This window comes from Solea solea, chromosome 8 (assembly GCF_958295425.1).
Source record: "Solea solea chromosome 8, fSolSol10.1, whole genome shotgun sequence".
In the NCBI taxonomy this organism is placed as follows: Eukaryota; Metazoa; Chordata; class Actinopteri; order Pleuronectiformes; family Soleidae; genus Solea; species Solea solea.
This window is the reverse complement of record NC_081141.1, coordinates 19,795,497-19,808,574: the sequence shown is the minus strand read 5'-3', so window position 1 is coordinate 19,808,574 and position 13,078 is coordinate 19,795,497.

Here is a 13,078-nt window from a genome sequence, read left to right as displayed (position 1 = left end):
ATTTCTTCATTTGTCGAGGGTAGATGGTTCTTGCTCTTATTACCATACGCTGAACTTGAATGTTGTAAAGTTGCTGTGTCATTGTTATGAATGCAGCCATTGTTTATTTATTCATTACTATTGTATTTTCGATTTTATGGCTGGTAACTGTTAAACTGAATTTTCTGAAACTGAAACGTGAATTGTTTCCTGGTTTCCTGGACCGTTGGGCACAAGGAATAATTTAAATTAATTTATCTGGGGCATGTATTCTTACTCATTTTTTCATTCATCATCCACATGAGGGTTGTTGGACCACTGGTGCCAATCCCAGCTGACATACTGGCGAAAGGCGGGTAGGCTATACCCTGGACAGGTCATCAGTTATCATAATGATAATAGTACTTTTTATTATTGTTATAAATATAACAATAAAATAATAAAAACTGACCCCAGCTGGCCCAACTGTGTCCCCAGTGAAGGCCTGAAAAACAGACTTTATTTGACATTGTTTTCACACGAGATCATCAATTTTACCACTCTATAATTGACTGTGTGCTGATAAGATACCATTTACAATGAGTTTATAAACTGCAATTAATTCACTAACTCATTAGCTGCCAGCCATTTTCAACGTAGTGTCCGAATTGACGTCTATAGCAGTCAATGGCAGCCATGGGCAAACTCACAATAAGTAATAACATTCAAAATGCTCTAACTGCAACTCCTGCAATCATCCCATTTGTACTACTATCTCAGGATTTGCATCCATCTAGTATATATATATATATAGTTACATAACAATGAATCTGCAGTTGTACATGCATTAAAAGTAACAATACGGAGTTTAGAAAGTAATTTTATTTTAAGATGTTCTGCAAAACCTCAGAAGGTACATGGTCCGTTAATCCTTGCTGAAAAGCGGAGGGAGAATCTTCAACAACCTGGCAACCCAAAGTTTGTTCCTGCTTACAAATTATTTGTGAAGCATTAGTCAAACTATTAATAACATAATTAATCACAGGGTTTTTTATTGGAAAAAATTATGCCTGCTACACTTTCTGTAGCTGAAGTACAGAAACATCTGACTGCAACTTGCGTCAACTGGATGGTTAGAGTTCCCTACGCATCTCACTCTCTCAAATAACTGCCTATCATATCTACTGAGACCATAGTTATTTCTGTAGCAGCCTTTTTATGATGGGCAGCAGCTATAATTGTAATGAAAGGTTGCCAAGTGACAGTCGGAGAGAGAAAAGACGTGAAAAAGAAGGAGAGCGTAAGACGGAAGTATTAATAGAAACCTAAATCCATTATTGAGTGCAGATATTGGGGATGGTATTTCCCATGGGCGCAGAGGCAGACTTGTCGGAACATAAATAGCAACCGCTTTCCCTAATGAAGGGTGCTATAATTTCCGCCTTCGTCCTCAGCCAAGGGAATCACTTAATTTGATAAATGAGATATTCACTTGAACCCGGTCGGCACAACAGACCACACAAACACGCTGCTCTACACAGCACACAGGGAACATACTGTATGTGCACAATATAAAAATGCCTAAGCGTTGTGTGATTTTTGTGATTTTAGTAAGGAAAATGATGTTGATATGGTTCTTATAATGTCTTCAAAGCTTCAAAGTGAAATTTAGTTTGATAAATAGATAAATTAACAAATGAACAGGAAGTTTTCACAATGACAACTAAATATAAAATACAAGTCAATATAAAATTGCTACATACACAGATAAAACACATCATGTACAGTGATACATTGATTATGTTTGCTTTTGACAAGAGTTTGTTTTAGTAAAAGATAAAAGATGTTGAGTAGTGGTACAAAATGTACAGTACTTTTTGAACTGAAAAAGATTTTTCGCAACTAGAAAAAAGAATGCAAAGAGAGTAAAAGAGCATTTTAAATACTTTTACAATTTAATTTTCCTCACACAAATAGGTATAAAAGAAACTAAGCTAAACAGACAAACCAATTAATATATACTCGGACAGACCAACAAACAGATGATGCTTGCAACTAATAATAATTGATTGTTTCTGTTTGATTTTCATCACAAAACTGGAAGTTACTATGAGCTTTCTTTCGTGCTGTGATTTCACCCTGAGTTTAAACAATGCCGCCTTTTATTCTGCAGAGTCTCGTGGAGAACACAAGCACGAGGGAAGACAGACAGACAAACAGACAGACACTCGTCACCTTTGACCTCTCCTTACCAGCTATCTGGAAATGTTCTGAGACGTGACCCTGGTAAACAGTTTTGCTTTCATGGATGGTGAAACTCTGAGCTTCACCACCTGCCAGTTCCATGAATTTGACATGATAATTTATGACATCTGCCACTTGTGTGAGTCAATGATTCTGAACCTTCTGTCCTGGTGACTGCCACTAAATGGGAGTGTTCAAATATCAGTAAACATGTTTGCTGTAACAAGGGTTAAAGGTGATCGTAAGACATTTATGACCATGATGTGTCACCAAACTTTTAGGAAACACTGGCTTCCCTATTTTCAATATCATGTGATAATTCTCCACTGCTGCTCTCTTTCAATCTCAGCCTGTTGCTTACACACAGGCATTATAGAAGTAACACAGACTGTGGCACAAGTGTATTTTAAAAAAAAAAAAACGAAACCACACTGTTTTGAAAGGTTTTTGTAATTTTGTATTTGAACACATGCACACAAACAACACACACACATATGCACCTAAATACACACACACACACTGTCACAGTTTGCTCTGATTCGTGCTGTAACTGTGTGTGTGTGGTATAGGGAAGCAACGTGAGTTGACCACGTTGTGCACATGTTGAGCATGTTACACTCACACTCTGACGAGCCACTGCACATGCACAGGCACATGTGCAGTTGGCCACTGAATCTGTCTCCGGCAACTCAGGAGCAGAGCAAATACTATTTTCTCTGAGACGTCAGTGGGCACGAGAACATTTCTCCACATGTAACATATGGTCTGACTGAACATGTGTCTTATGTTACTCATATTTTGTATAGAGTATAATAATTATGTTTGGTTAAATAAATAAATAAATAAATAAATAAATCATGCAACGGAAACTTTGGCAGTGAATGATGAGGACAGGTGAATTATAGCCTCAAGGAAGGTCCCTGAGTGAGTAAGTTAAAGACATTATATGTTTGCATATTTTTATTTTGTCAGCACTTTAATTTGTAAAGATTTGCCTTTAATTAAAACCAATTCATGTGAGATTTGCATCCTTTTTGCACGACACAAGAAAGAACCCCGATCTTGTTCAAAAAGTAACTTTAAAACAAAGTACATTTTAAACAAGCTACTTTTTTTTTTAACTTGAGTACATTTTTAGACCAGTACTTTTACTTGAACTTAAGTAAAATGTTATCAAAATAGAGGTACTTGTACTTGAGTAGAATATTTCAGCACTCTTTCCACCTCTGGTTTTATATGGGCTAACATTTTGGCAGAGAGAAGCTAAATGGTCTCCAGAGTCTGAATCCTGATTAGGCCATCTCCTCTGTAAACCTCTGACCTTTCATCTAACACCACCATGGTCAATGTTTCCACTCTGTGCAGCACTTTAGTTCAAACAGGAGAGCACCACTCCTTTCAAATTTGAAGAAGCTTCCTTGCACAAACGTTTACATACAGGATATTTGATTGCGAGTGTCCATAATCTCATCATTCACACCTCATTTCTTTATAGAAACCTACTTTATTACTTACAAGTTTATTGGTTATTGAGTTATACATGTAAAGAGAGAGGCCTTGTATAACAGTGCTTTCAGTATTTGAAATTGCTAGAAGGCTCGAAGTGTTAACAACCTTGGGCGTCATTCCTATATTACAGAGCTGAACTAACTGCGAGTCGCTCCTCCAGTCACATGAAGTGTATTTGACTGATTTGAGCGGGGAGGCTATACGTCCTGATTATTAAGGGAAAGTCCCGTCAGCGGCTCCCAATGTCACATGCTCTTCTATGACTTATTATCTACCAATATAGGATGTTTTTATCTCACACGCCTACTGTCCTTACGTCACTGACAAGCTGATCAACACTGCTGTCCTCATATGACATGACAGTTACACACAGGTCAGCAGCAGAGCTTTTGAATTTGAAAATCACTTAGGTTTTACATTTATCTAACCAGAAAGGCCTTGTTGAAAGACAGGACGAATGAGGCCTTATTGTGTGGGATATTTTTGTTCTCCCAGGCGTGAGTGGGTGTTCTCCAGCTTCCTCCAACTCTCCAAAGACATGCAGATTTATGTTGGGTTAATGGAGACTGTACATTGAGGTGAAATGTTGCTTTTCTCTATATGTTGACGTTGGGATCGGCTCCACCCCCTCGTTCTCCACTTAAAGGGTAAGCAGTGTAGATAATGGATGGGAAGCTCAAGTATTTTTCAGTGTTTTCAAATCAGCCAATCAGCCAAATTTGTTCTTACTGCTGAGGCTTATTGATGTCTTACTCTTCCGCTTTCAGCTGCTGTGGCTGTTCTGAAGCTTCTGATTAGGTTCCCACAATTTATAAATGTGTGTCTAAAGAGTAGTAAACCCTCTGTTTTAAATCATTTTTGCATATCGTTTTGGTTTTGGCTATTTGGTGGTTGTTTTTATTTGAAACTACTGGCATTGTATTTGCAAAAAAAAAAAGGAGCTAATCTATGAGTATTTGATTTGTTTTAAATTTGAACCCTGCCCATGTTTGGGACACGCACACATATCTATGCTTTTATTGTGTAGACTTCCTGTGTGGGAGGAACCCCTGTTGTCATAATGAATCACCAGTCAGTGAGGGTTGAATAAGAATCTTTGGGTGGTTGTCTTATAGAATAAGGAAGAAAAGGGGATTTGAGTGGCATGGATCAGGCTGGATTTTACGGAGAATGGTGCAGAAAAAAAACATACAGTGAAATGATTGTTGACGCCAGAGGTCAGAGGAGAATAACCAGACTGGTTTGAAATGGTAGAAAGTCAACAGTAAATCAATAACGATGCATGCCACACACATCAAACATGCAGAGGAACTAAAACTGCAATAAAAAACCCAAACTGACTGCTACTCTTACCACTCTGTCGTGTATTTAACAACTTAGAGAGCACAACGTTGTAAGAACATGTGACTTTCGATATGTTCCTTACTTTTATCGCCAAGTAGACATAAACATGGATGGAGTTTGTTTCTTTTTTCTTTCTTTTTTTCAAACCTTGAAGCAGACACACACCAAGTGCGCCTCCTGTTACTTCATTAGCTGCCCTGTGAACCCAACGAAGTGGCAAGAGAGTGTGTTAGAAAGGCAGCAGTGGCCTGGTTTCTGCATGTAGACTCTGCACAAGTTGATGAATAAATGACTGCGACCGTGAATTGTTTCACAGATGTTTGCCATGTATTCTGAGGTGACTGTTAGGGCTCAGTGACTCTCACGCCTCTCCTGGCGTGGTGTTGTATGATTGAGGGATAATAACATGACAGTCAGAGTAAAGGGACTTCAGAGGACGTTAGTTTACTTGGGGATAAGAGGTCCACATAGCAAAGGAAGGATACTTTTAATCCTCATGTTCTGGGGTTCGGTGCTGTCTCTGCTGTTTTTGGAGGAGCCTTTGAAAGTGTGTGCCTTTTCATGGTGAAAGGATTTTCCCGCCTGGAGGATCACGTCAGAGAAAAGGTTCAATAGGGAAACAAACAGGACAGGAGCCTCGATCAGAAAACTGGGGTGTCTACTTTGACTGTGACCCGTGCACAGATCGGCTCTTGTTTATTTCTCTTCCTTTGCCACGTCAGTCACATTCTCTTTGACTGCCTTTGTCAGTTCAAGCTGCAAAGTTTCAAAAGTGATGCTGGAGAATCAAATAAGTCATTTTGATTTCCATTTTTTCTGCTTGATAGAATCTGGTATCCACAGTGCAACTGGTAGCCGTAGCTGCAAAAAGTAGCTTTAAGCAGAGATGAGCAGGAGCAGGCTGCAACGTTCTGATGGACGAGTTCTTCCATTATTTTATTGAATCCCTTTTCAAGTTGTCTGTTATTACTGTTAAAGCACTTTATGTGTCCTTTTTTTTTTTTTTTTTTGAAGACAGGGCTGAACTACAAGAGAAAGTGAGGGGGGGAAATAAAGATAGATAAAGATATGAAGGCTTAAAGTGAGGTATCAGTGGGATCATGGGTAATGATGGACACCAGCAGGTTCGAATGTCTAGCTTATCCTCTGGACACTGGATCTGTTCCTGGCAGCTCAGGGCCAGAGCAAATACTGCTGTCACACTTTGTGTAAACTATCGAGTGCCATGTGTGTGCGTATGTGTGCGTATGTGTGCGTATGTGTGAGTACTTATTGCCTCTTTAGAACCTTTTTTTGGTGGATAAACACTTGCCTTGTCAGGAACAGTAGTAGGCACCAAAACCCCTGGTCCCTGGTGAAGTATAGATCACAGACTTGAATTGTGGTTCAGTCAAAGTTCAGGTTAAGTAGTAATTGGTTATGGTTAAGGTTAGAGATAACACTTTGTGTGGGCTGCCCCACACAAAGAATTTAAGTCATTGCAGTGTACTAAGAATGAGTTATCTTTGCACAGGGATTTGAACCGGTTCAACCCTGCGGTTACAAGCCTAATTTCTTTCCCCTTGGCCATGGGGAAGAGTAGTTACACACTGTGTGTGTGTGTGAGAGAGAGAGAGGAGAAGCACTCATCTAACTCTATACATGTTTGACATGTTTCTCTATAAGTAATATGAAATATTATGTTACATGTAATATATACATTCAGGGGCCACTTTATTAGGTACAAAGGACACCCAGTATGAAGTATAAGTGGCCACCGGAGGTTGTCTGCTTCAAGGTTTGACATGCGAGTCCAGAGATGATCTTCTGCACACATTGGTTGTAATGAAAACCAGTCTGGCCATTCTGCTGTGTTCTCTGGAATCAACCCTGTATTTTTTGCCCTGATAACTGCATGTTATCACTGGATATTTTCTGTATTACAGAAACATTCTTCTTTGTAAACACTAGAGATGTGCGTTGTGGGTGAAAATCTCAGTTAATCAGCAGTTTCTGACTGTGAACACCCATGCGACGTCACTTAAATCACCATTTTTGCTGTTTTAGATGCTCATTTTGAACTTCTGCTGGTTCTCCTGACAATGTCCTCATGACCGATTAGACACACTATACCGACAAAAGAATTCTGATGCCTGACTATCACATACACAGGGACTGTAATGAAATAATCAAATGTACTGTAATATGGAGTTGTTCCCCCTTTTGAAGCTACAACAGCACAGCTCTTCCACACCAAACCTGTCAAACCATGTCTTTATAAAGAGCTCCCCTCTACCAAAATGTCTTGGTAAGCTGAAGCATTCAGATTGTCCTTCATTGGAGATAAGGGGCCTAGAACCCTGATTGTGACACCTGAATTCAACACTTAACAGGCGTAGCCAAATACTTACTGTCCATATAGTGTATTTTATGAGCAGTTGTGCCTAATATTAAAGTGTTCGGTGAGAGTGTGAAAGTGTGAAAAATGTAATGCGTAATGTAAAATTCAGTGTATAATTAGGGATGTGTAAAATGTAACTGTGAAATGCTTTGGCAGCAGCACCACTTTTTGTTAATGCCAATAAAGACACTTGAGAGGAGAAGAGAAAAGAGATTTTGCGATGCTTTAACAAAAAGCTGCAACTCGTATTCACACACATTTGTCGTCGTGCTGCAGTTTTGGCTCCATATACTCAGAGAAGAACATGAACCGGATCAAGAATAAATAAAAAATCAACACATTTCTCTGCAATAATAATTAGAATGGCATTTCTCTTTAAATGTGTCAGTTCAGATGCTTTCAGGACTCATCATAAGTCTGTTTTCACATGAAAAAAAAACACCGGCGTCCACAGCTTTATGCAAACTTTGGCTCAATATTAAATGCTGCACTGTAAGTGAACTGCATCTGATCTCCGGATTTTACAGTAACACATTCCTGATTAATCTGTGTGTAAGATGGACACTGCCGTTGCAGCCAACTGTCATTGACTTAAAGCAGGATGCCGCTTAAGTTACAGGTCAACCACTTCAGCTCATGTCTGGACTGCGAGCAGTATCAGCTGCCCACTGTTACTCTAGACGCCTCACGTAGATACAGAGCATGAGAACAGGACTCTTCTTTATTTTTAAGTATCTTGAGTGGAGCATAGCACGGTGATACGATCTTAAATTGGCATTCATTGCTACGAAAACTATCTCGGCATATGAAAGAGATCAACTTCAGGCAGGAGAGTGGTGTTTGCATTGTAGGTTTATATTTGTCTTGCAGCAAAAAGGGCTGGGTTCGCGACCCGGTCGGAACCAGGGCCTACTCTGCATGTTCACTGGGCTCTCTGGCTTTCCCCCACTGTCCAAAAACACGCAGAGGTTAATCCTTTAACACCGAGCCTATTGCAGACGACTCAATCCGCGCAAGTGCACTTTGCATTACCGTAATTATGCTACGGTTTGTGCTATTGAAAAAATCTGACGGTTTCTGAAAACTGAGAAGTTGCTCGTCAAAGCCAATGTGTGGTTATTACAGTATTTTTTTTTAAAAGTGATACAATTGTAACTGTTCAAATTTCAAAATTAGCACGAAAAATCTGGTGTTGATATACAACTACAGTGTGGGGGGGGGGGGGGTTTATAAGTTAAAACTTTTTGTATTCTTCATTTTAAATTGTTAATAAACTATTTTAACATGCAATAAATTTACAAATAACTGCCAGATATCGAAAGTTATTCTGGAAAAATGGACATCTTCTGGACCTTTTATGGTTAAAAATAAGCCAAAAAAACCTGACATTTTGAGGCTTAGGTGTTAAAGAGTGAATGGTTGTTTGCCCTGTGATGGACGGGCGACCTGTCCAGGGTGTACACTGCTTTTCGCCCCATGTCTCCATCTGTCATGACATAAAAGAAGTGAATGATGTCGAGGGACACATGATTTAAACGCTGCTTTACTGAGAAACACAAAGAGAATCAGTAGAGCTGACAGGCTAAATCAGCACTGTGCGCAGGAAAATGGTAATATTGCACCAGTTGGCATGTCGGTGTCTGCATCATGTTCCAGATATTAACTTACCAATATATCAAGTGAATCCCAAATCCACAATTAAAATTTGATCTGCATGTGTTTGTTGCTGTTTGCGTGTGTGTGTATGGCAATTTGTATATGTGTTGTTTAATCACTGCCATGCCAGTTAATTCTCCCTCTATTTTTATGACTGTTTGGACAGCTGACTCAAAGTGGAAAGTCTGGGTGCCAGTGTGCCCACACACACACACACACACACACACACACACACACACACACACACACACACACACACACACACACACACACACACACACACACACACACACACACACACACACACACACACACACACACACACACACACACACACACACACACACACACACACACACACACACACACACACACACACACACACACACACACACACACACACACACACACACACACACACACACACACACACACACACACACACACACACACACACACACACACACACACACACACACACACACACACACACACACACACACACACACACACACACACACACACACACACACACACACACACACACACACACACACACACACACACACACACACACACACACACACACACACACACACACACACACACACACACACACACACACACACACACACACACACACACACACACACACACACACACACACACACACACACACACACACACACACACACACACACACACACACACACACACACACACACACACACACACACACACACACACACACACACACACACACACACACACACACACACACACACACACACACACACACACACACACACACACACACACACACACACACACACACACACACACACACACACACACACACACACACACACCTCACTGGTTTCCATGACTTCAGAGGACATTGCATTGACTTACATTCATTTCCTGGAGACTTACTCTAACCTTAATCATAACGACTACTGGCCACTAACCCTGACCCTAATCTTAATCTGCAGTAATTTACATTATGGGGACTTGATTTGTGTCTCCATAAGGGAGACAGGTCCTCATAATGTTAGGTCCCCACAACATAGGGAATACCAGGTACACACACACACACACTGGTTTGCACACATAGTCTTCTTAGGACACTGCATTGACTTCCATTCATTTAAATGGCCTTAACAACGCATTATCCCCAACTTTAAGCATAGCCCGTTAATCCCTAACCTTAAACTGACCACAATTCAAATCCAACCCCCTAAACTTAACAAGTTTCTGCCTCATTAGGACCAGGTTTCGGTCTCCACGAGGACTACTGGTCCTAACAGGTCAGTGTTTATGACACACACACAATTAGCAGTGGCCCCCAGGGTCCAATCAGGGAGTGTATGTTATGTGTGTATTTGTGTGTGTTTGTGTGAGACAGAAAGCAAGAGAGAGAGAGAGAGTGAGAGCAAGGCAGAGGCTGTGGTGTTCTGTCCAGACCCGTATCAGATTCAGTCCACAGTGATCCCCATGTTAATACCCTGCCGATCTATTTTAGCTGCAGGGACTCTTATGTAATCAGTCACGTTCTCTAAACACCACTATCTCAGTCACCGGGCTTCTTATTTTACATCCAGCAGGTGTTTCTCCCTTTCTCTCATGTACGGCGACAAAACGTCAGAGCATCAAAGTGAGAAGAAAACTAAGAAAAATGACATGTGGGTGACAGATTTACTGCTCCTGCTGTGCTGGGCTGTTGTCCACAGCAAAGCGCAGGCAACAGGTTCAACACTTCAGATCAAAAGGGAGGTAGGGGTGTGGTTTGTTTGGGATAGGATCATAAATGTCAGGTTTAAAGGATGTGATGAGGCAGATGTGAACACTTGTGGTTAGTGGTTTTAACATTTCATCAGCAGACAGGATATTCACTACGGATATCTGCAACATCATTCTTACTACTCAAAAGTACAGATACAGATATCTGCAATTCATTTTACTACTCAGAATGATGTCGTTTTTGCAATTCATGTGGGCTTTGTCATTTGCCACAACTAGATTGTAGATATCTCTAGATCCACTTTCAGATAGATACAACTTCATACTGACTAGTCACAATTCATGTTCAAGATATCTTTCCTCATCCTCAATTGAGAATATCTACATTGTCCTTTTTAGATATCTTGAATTAAGCTTCAGATAGTCAGAATGAGGTTGTAGATATCTCAAGCTTGAATTATTCATAATGATGATGTAGATATCTGAACTGAAAGTAGAGATATCTATAACTGTATATATATATATATATATATATATATATATATATATATATATATAATGACAAACCCCATACACATGACTGGCAAAAGTGACATCATTTTGACTAGTAAAAACAGAATTACAGATATCTTTGATTAGATATCTGTAATGATAATTCCAGATAGTCAAACCTGGAGATTAAATGTTAAAAAGGGTTGTCACTGACACCTGTCAGCGACAATGCATCACAGTTATATTTGGAAAAGCCAGTGTGAAGGTGAAATAAACCACTACTGTCATGTCCTAACTTGGGAAATCTCTAAAAACAAAACCATGTGTTGCCAAAGATCACATAAAAATGCAAAGCTTGCAAAGGGCCAGGTGCACACAGCTGTAACCAAAGTTAAGTTTTGGTAATTTTAACCAGCTGTTGGTATAAGGCGGAATTAAGCCGCGCTTTCATGTTGTTCCTGCAAAATATTGACCCCACTATTTGAAAATCCTTGTAGATCAGCAGTTTTTTTTTTTAAAAACACTTAGACCAACCCATCTCGCACCAGCAACCATGCCACTGAAATCACAGTTCTTTATTATTCTGGTTTCCTCGCAAGCAGTTAAACAGGTGTATCTAATAAAGTGATCAGTGAGTGTATATTATCTTTTTACTGTGCAATAAATCTAATTAACAAACACTATGCAGTATCAATATTTAATATAGCACTAAATTGTACAGTACTGTATTTTCAGTGCTGGATAAGACAATGTAAAAGTGCAAATTGAAGGAAAATGAGAATGAATAAGCTGCATGTTGAGTCGTGAGCAAATGAGGAGCTTTTTCCTGCTCCTGTGGTGAGAAACACACAGAGAAGACGACAGAGAAGAGTGAGGAGGTGGCAGAATGACAGCCACGGATCAACTGGAGCAGGATGAGAAAAAAAAATGGAGAGAGACAATAGACCTAATTTCTTATTCAACATTTCCCACTTTGTTTCTGCTCTTGGGTACATGTCCCAGCATTGTTGCACATGGCTCACTGAAGTGAAGTGAAATGGATTGAGTGACACGTGGAGACAGACGGATGGATGGGTAAAGGGAAGTAATGGGAGGTAAATGAGGCGAGGTTACCTGCAGGTATTCAAAGATAGAAGAGCTCGCTTAATGTAGGACAGCTCTCCAACAGGGTATTATTCAGCCCTAAATATAGACAAGGCTAAAGTAGGCCAAGCTGTCAGTGCAACCAACATATATATATATATATATATATATATATATACACATATATATTTATTTATGTATAATGGATAGCAGCAAAAGTGAAAGGGGGGGTCTACAAGATGTGATGCTATGATGGATGGCTTGGAGACAGAGACACAGAGCTGGGGGTGGCAGAGCTGATGCTGAGATTTTCATTGGGAGTGACCAGGATGGACACGATTAAAAATTAGCATACTTGAGGGACAGCTCAGGTTCAACAGTTTGGAAATAGAGTAAGAGAGACTTGATAAATGGCTGAATTATATTTAAAAAAAAAAAAAAAGGGTACATGAAGGGAAGAAGAAACTATTTGAAGGCAACATAGCAGAGGCCACAAGGGGAGCTACCACGACCAAATACCTACACTGAGTAAGACAGGTCCTCAAGACTCAACTGAATGGTCGGAACAGGATCTAAGCCATCAATACCCACGCCCTGCTGGTAATAAGACACCCTGCTGGCATAATTGCCTGGCCACATGAAGAGATAGAGGCCATTGACATCAAGACAATG